The sequence below is a fragment of the Prosopis cineraria genome, unplaced genomic scaffold (assembly GCF_029017545.1).
Source record: "Prosopis cineraria cultivar Desert tree isolate PC_DT_omini unplaced genomic scaffold, ASM2901754v1 PC109, whole genome shotgun sequence".
NCBI classification, from domain to species: domain Eukaryota; kingdom Viridiplantae; phylum Streptophyta; class Magnoliopsida; order Fabales; family Fabaceae; genus Prosopis; species Prosopis cineraria.
The window spans coordinates 1-6870 of NW_026555436.1; the positions used below are offsets into that span (position 1 = coordinate 1).

The 6870-nt window shown below is 36.5% G+C and overlaps 2 pseudogenes; one reads left to right on the top strand and one right to left on the bottom strand.

The window, feature by feature from the left end:
• The first annotated feature begins 528 nt into the window (after nucleotides 1-528).
• LOC129295416 (protein PSK SIMULATOR 3-like) lies at nucleotides 529-3906 on the top strand (annotated as a pseudogene).
• A 1606-nt stretch (nucleotides 3907-5512) lies between these two features.
• LOC129295418 (60S ribosomal protein L27a-3-like) lies at nucleotides 5513-6307 on the bottom strand (annotated as a pseudogene).
• Nucleotides 6308-6870: the final 563 nt, after the last annotated feature.

Consider the following 6870-nt stretch of genomic DNA (forward strand, 5'->3'; position numbering starts at 1 on the left):
ATGCATTTTTGAAAAAATTTTCATCTTAAAATATAAAATACTTTGAATAGATTATGATTTCATTAAATATATTAATTTCAATATCATCTTTCCTCCCTCTATAATTAATTTTTATCTCTTCTCTTTTTAATGTATTAAATGATGGGTTTTTTAAAAGTTTATATTTTTATTTTGAAAAGATAAAGTTGTTAAGTGTATTTAATAAGATTTTATTAATATATCAATTTTGTAAAAAAAAATATTTTTAATTTAGGATAGAGGAAATATTTAAGTATTATATAACACAGGCTTGCTATCATGGAAAGACAATAATTCGGTAAATTTACAAGTTACGAAGACTTGAAAATTTTGAAAATGTTTAAATAAGAAATAGAGAAGGTACGAAACAGATTAAATATTTAAAATTTAAATCACAAGGATTTCAATAATAGAAAGAAGAGGGGTCAAAATCTAAATAACAATAATGTAATCCAACATATCCTTTATTTCACTCGCTTTCTTTTCCTTTCTACCGTTTCAGCTTCCTCTCTCGTGTTGGCTAATTTCCTCACTGCAACTTGCCCGGTCCTTCCCATTTCTCTTCTCTCTCTCTCCTCTCTCTCTCTCTCTCTGAGTTCCGTCTTCCACTGAAGCTCTCAACTAAGAGGTTGATCCGTAAGTTTTCGGTCTATTATTCTTCCATTATTGTTCTTGTTATGTTCCTCTTTTGATCCTACTGGATTGTTCTTGTTTGCTTTATCATTGATGTAATCAAATTATTTAGGGGCTAGAATTGAGTTTAAACTTCGAGCTGATAATGTTTTACCAGATGAGAGAACAAATTGGTGAAATGATGTTAAGTAGATTTTCACTAGCAAAGAAGAAGTCAAGTGGTTATTATACTTTTCCAACCTACAGAATAAAGGTGTTGGAATCCGTGCCGAGTGATTTCTTGCCTCTTGGTAAGATTTGGGTGTTTTATTATTCCTTTATTGTCTCATACAAATTGGTTTGAAACGCTTAACGCTTTGCCAGAAAAGTATATTTCTTTCTTCTTTGTTCGTTTTTGTGAATTTTTGATTTGGTGAACGAGGGAACAGAAAGTAAGATATAGAATATTCAGATTTAGTTTGGGTCTAGACGATGTAATTTCTTTTTAGTTCCGGTATATATCATTCAGCAATATCGACAAGAAAGCGATGCTAATTTCTTTGCTTCTCAATTTAGTCTTTCTGCCTATCAAACTGAGAATTTTAAATTTAATAGATTCACAATATATTTCAGATTTTAGAAGTCACTAAATTTGTAAATAAAAAAAATGACAAAGTAACTCATCTAAGCTTTGGCGATCCAGCATTAACATGCTCGACTAGAAAATGTTCCAGCTTTCTAAATTCTTGTGAAGGTCTAGCTACTGAAGCATCACTTAGAAACATTCTGGCTTTCTAAATTCTTGTGAAGTGTAGCTATTGAATTTTGAATGTACTTGTGGTTTAAGAGTGTGTAGTTCTTGAAAATTGTAAGATGTTTTGATCAGTGGAGCTTATTATTGCTGCCTTTAGTATAAATTTTTAGATGATATCCTATGCTAAGCTTTTTGCATTTTCTTTTCACTATGGCTTGAAACTGGTCTGGTAACTAGTGTAACTTGTCTTTGTTGTTGTTGTTGTTGTTGTGCACAACAGAGCTTTGATGGAAAACTGATCTTCGAAGGCATATTTCTTGTGCTTTCCAAGGAAAGAGATGGTTGCCAATTCATGGTTTCGTAGTTTGTGGAAGACTCCACGGAAGCATGATGCTAAAATTGAGAAGGCAGTGATTGGAGTATTGGCATTTGAAGTGGCGAGCTTGATGTCCAAGCTGGTTAATTTGTGGCAATGTTTGAGTGATAAGCAGGTTGCTAAATTGAGAGAAGAGATTTCAAATTCAGTGGGCATAAAAAAACTCGTTTCAGATGATGAGAATTTTATTGTTGGTTTAATTAGTGCAGAGATGCTTGAGTCCTTGTCACAAGTGGCTAAATCTGTGGCTAGGCTTGGGAAGAAATGCAGCGATCCAAGTTTGAAGGGCTTTGGTAATGCCATTGATGAGTTTATCAGCATAGGTGTTGATCCATACGGCTGGCAACTCACTTGGAAGAAGATGGAAAAGAAAGTTAAGAAGATGGAAAAGTTTATATCAACTAATGCAAGTCTTTATCAAGAGATGGAAGTGCTTGCTGATTTTGAGCAAACTCTTAGAAGAATCAAGACTAATGGTGAGTCAGATGGTGTAAATTTGATTGACTTCCAGAAAAGGTTGCATGGAAGAGGCATGAGGTGAAGAGCCTACAAGATGTTTCTCTGTGGAACAGGACATATGATTACACTATACTTCTTTTAGCCAGATCCTTATTTACAATTTTTAGTAGGATCAACCATGTATTTGGAATTCAAGAGTTTGTGGATGGTAGTGAAACCAACGATTCAAGGGACTTGAATTCCGACTATATTTACCGCAGCCAATCTGTTTCTGCATTGTTGCAACCTTCAGTCCACCCGTCTGAGAATAATCTTCCAAGATTTGCTTCAGGACCCCTTGGGGCTCTTATTGCTAACTCAGGTCCAATGGTGAAAACAAATAAAACCAGCATTTTTCATTCAGGTCCTCTTGGTGACTCATCCGCAAAGTCAGGCCCAATTTCAGGAAATAATCAGAGTGTCAATTTTTTTTCTGGTCCCCTAGGGAGGAATTTGCAGAGATCTACCCCACTCAGTCAAAAAAATAAAAGTGGCAAGGTTTGGAAGTTTCCTGGCCACACAAAGAAAACTCATACAAGAAGCAGTCGGCTAACTCAAGTAGGACCCTTCAAAGGCTGTATGATGGCTGCAGACGGTTCCTCTGTCCGCGAGTGCTACTTAAGCCCCAATGATGTTCAAATGGGGACTCACAATGTCCATGATGCTAATTCAAGCCTAGCTGGTCGTGGAAAAGCAGTTCATTATGATCAATCAGTTTTAAGTTCCAAGTGCAAGCTGTTAAATCCTCCGCCTGATACACTTGGTGCTGCTGCTTTGGCACTACACTATGCAAATGTTATCATTGTGATCGAGAAGTTGGCAGCTACTCCACACTTGATTGGCCCTGATGCAAGAGAAGACCTGTACAATATGTTACCGACAAATGTGAGAGCTGCCCTTCGGGACAAGCTAAAGCCATGTGCCAAGACCATGGCATCATCAGTCCATGACACGGGTCTAGCAGAAGAATGGACTGAAGCTATGTCAAGAATATTGGAATGGTTGGCTCCACTTGCTCATAGCATGATAAGATGGCAGTCTGAGAGAAGTTTTGAGCAGCAGAGTTTTGTATCTCGGACAAATGTGCTGCTGGTACAAACCCTTTACTTTGCAAATCAAGAAAAGACGGAAGCGACAATAACTGAGCTTCTTGTTGGACTGAATTATGTCTGGAGATATGGTCAGGAAATTAATACAAAAGCTTTGGCAGAGTGTGCCAGTAGCAGAATGTTCAATGAGTATCTTGATCTGAAAGGGTAAGCATGTTGTACTTAGCCCGTTGCTGTCTTCAACAAAATTCCAGTTCAGCGAGGAAATACGTTGGGCAAGTATCAACAAAATGGCTTCTTAAATCTCAACACTCAAGATCAAACGCTCAAATGCTGGGTGAAGTTGGGAGTAATGCGCTCTGCTGTGGAAATTTTAGTATCAGAATGAATTCCTGCTGGGATGAGTTTCATGAACATTTATCATTCTTTTTCTTTGACGAGTTCCTGGCTGCCAAAACTTGTATATCTGGTCTCATCTCGCAAAGAGTTGATCTTTTGGTGGGTGTTTGGTATGTAATATCTATGTTCCCAAGTAATTTGAAATTTACAAGATATTTGGTTATGAGACATTGAAAATTTTAATATACCCATGTTGGTTATTTCCTATCAAATATAGAAACAAGGTAAATATAAAATTCTCTGTGCTTGAAGCTTGAGATATTCAATCAGAATTCTCCTATTTTATGACAATTAAAGCATATAATTGAAATTTTAAAAAATACAATGTTAATTCACTTTAAGGGGGTAAATCATTAGTTCACTAATCCACGATCATAGTTAAAATAATGGTCAAGTAGTGATTTGAACCCTTGGGTTTTTTTTTTTTTTTAGGATGAATGCTTTACCAACAGGCAAACATCTCGTTGTCAAACAACAAAAACACCAAGAATATGACGGGGTTTAGTGGGCTTATCAGAACTATAATGGTAATTGGATAATTGGAAGCTATCATAACACAGGCTTCTGTGACATCTTTATCAGGCTGCACTATATGGAGTTCTTGACGTCCTTGATTTGCCTTGGTCACGGGGTTTATTAGACATGTTCGGCTCGCAACCTACAATAGATTGCTAGTTTAATACTCCTTCCTGTCCTTTTTATAAAGTACATTCTAAAAAATTTATTTAATTTTTTTTTATAGCTTTCAAGATAAAGCTACGCGTACATTGCCATAGTTTTTTTTTTTTTTTTTGGGGGGGGGGGGACACTTGATCTTGATCATGACCACCTGACATCTAAATACATAACTAATCCTCCCAAAAATGAAAGCAAGAAAGAGAGAAACCCTCAATTAGACCTTGTAATTTTTGAACCTGACTCAGTTAAATCGTTAAACCGAGAGAGACAGATTCCCTTTAGACATTAGCAAAAAGCTTGTTTGCTGTCAAAAACCCTTGGATCAAGTGGCCTGTCATTGGATTCTGGGTTTGATCCTGGTCTACCTGCATAAAAAAAACAAAGGTAAAATTTATTGTTGAAATTCTCATCAAAAACCGCCCAATATTTTAAAATATATTTTCTCTGTTAAAAAATATAAAATATTTTTAATCAAATATCACCTTTTAATAAAATAATTACTTATTTTTAAAGTAATTTTATCTTTTTATATTTACTCCCATTAAACACCCTACAATAAATATAAAGTTATTCATTAATAAGGACACTTTTAAAAAAAGAAGATGATTATACCTCAAAAGACTAAAAATATCTTACATTTTTTAACATTTAATTTTTTAAAAAATGCTTTACATTTTTAAACGAAAGCAGTATATTGTAGTATTTTTTTTTTGTACAATATTGTAGTATTTTTACTTACAAAGTATTTAAAACATAACATCCTACAGTTTCTTTTTTTGGTACAATATTGTAGTATTTTTACTTGCAAAGTATTTAAAACATAACATCCTACAGTGAGGTTAAATAGCAACAAACAGCCGTTACAAAATGCTGATGCGGACTGAAAATGTTGATGGGACCTTGTTTGACTGAGGAAAAATGAAACAACAACCAAACCCACTATACGACTCCAGAAGTTATTATTATTATTTATTATACACTCCAAAAGCACCCGACCATACGCTATCCCCCTCCTTTAAAAAAAAATAATAATAATAATAAACCAAAAGCATTACCTTAACTCAAGAGTTGGAGTAAACATAAGCCAATAAGAAACAAAATTCTAATAAACATAAAACTATCCAAAACCTAAGCAATGAAAACCATAGCCCCGTCGGCCTCCTTGATCTTCTTCTCCGCGTTCTTGGAAACGAGCTTAGCCTTCACCAAACCAGGCTGGTTCTCCGGCAAAACTCCCTTACCCAAAACCTTGAAGTGCCCATACTAAGTGACATCGATCAAGGGAACATTGTCCTTGGATCCCTTCTCTTTCACCTCATTAGGAACCAATGACCAGAGCTTGTCAATGTTGACAAGGGGGCAGTAGAACTTGTTGTGAAGCTTATGGAAGTAGTGCACACCCACTTTCCCGAAGCAACCAGGGTGATACTTGTCAAAGAGGATTCTTTGATGGTGGGGCAGTAGAACTTGTTGCTTCCTGTGCTTGCCAATGCAACTGTGACCGGCACTCGCATGGCCGCGCTTACGATTCTTCTTGAAGCGGGTCGTCATCTCCGATCTATCCCCGCGAAAGCTTCTCTTCTCTGAGGTATCGGTGGCACAGCCCCTCCTTTAAGATACATCAAGGTATTCTCTTCTTCACTTCCTTACCTGCCTTCTTCTTCTGCTTCCCCGATTCGAACCCACTGCACAACACATATCACCTTCTCATCTTTCCTTCTCATTCTTGCTCGCTTTCATCCCCTGTTGCGAAGCTGAGCTTTTCTCTGTTTCTTTGGTTTGAAACAGGGGTGATGATGCCAGCCGAAATCCTGCGCTTTCTCCAATCTTGATGAGCTTCAGCATTCCGCAATTCCTTATGTTCAACATGACGATGCGACAGAGACGGCTATGACTATGAGAACGGCTTAATCGTGAGGCAGAATCTTGGTGGGGCTTCAAACAATGATACTGGCTTGCTGTGACCTTCGAACATCTACTGTTGTCTTCATCACCAACATCACTCCGAACGTTCGCCACACAGTTCGCCCAGGCCGTCACAGTCACTCCATACTTGGGGACGGAGAAAGGTCAAAGAAGGTTGAGCGGGTGGCCGTGGACATTTGAAAAATCACTGTGTGTGTCTTGGTCAGCAAAAGTAATTTTCTAGGACAATATGATGTGTTTATGGCAGAGAAAATGCACAGCAATAAGGCCCACCAAATTGACTCTAATGGGCTTTCATGCTTATTCAACGACGGGGAAGTGATGTTACGTTTTGATTATTTAAGGGGTAAAAATATTATACAAAATACTTCAAAATACTAAATACTTTTTTAGAGAAAATTTTGGAAATAAAAATATATTTTTATCCTTCAATAAAACAATTTTCAACTCACTTTGTATGATATTTGCAAAATAACTTCTAAATAAATGCAATTAGTCCAGTCTCTTTCAAATAATTAGGATATCTAAAATGCACCAATGACTCTCTAAATAAATATTCT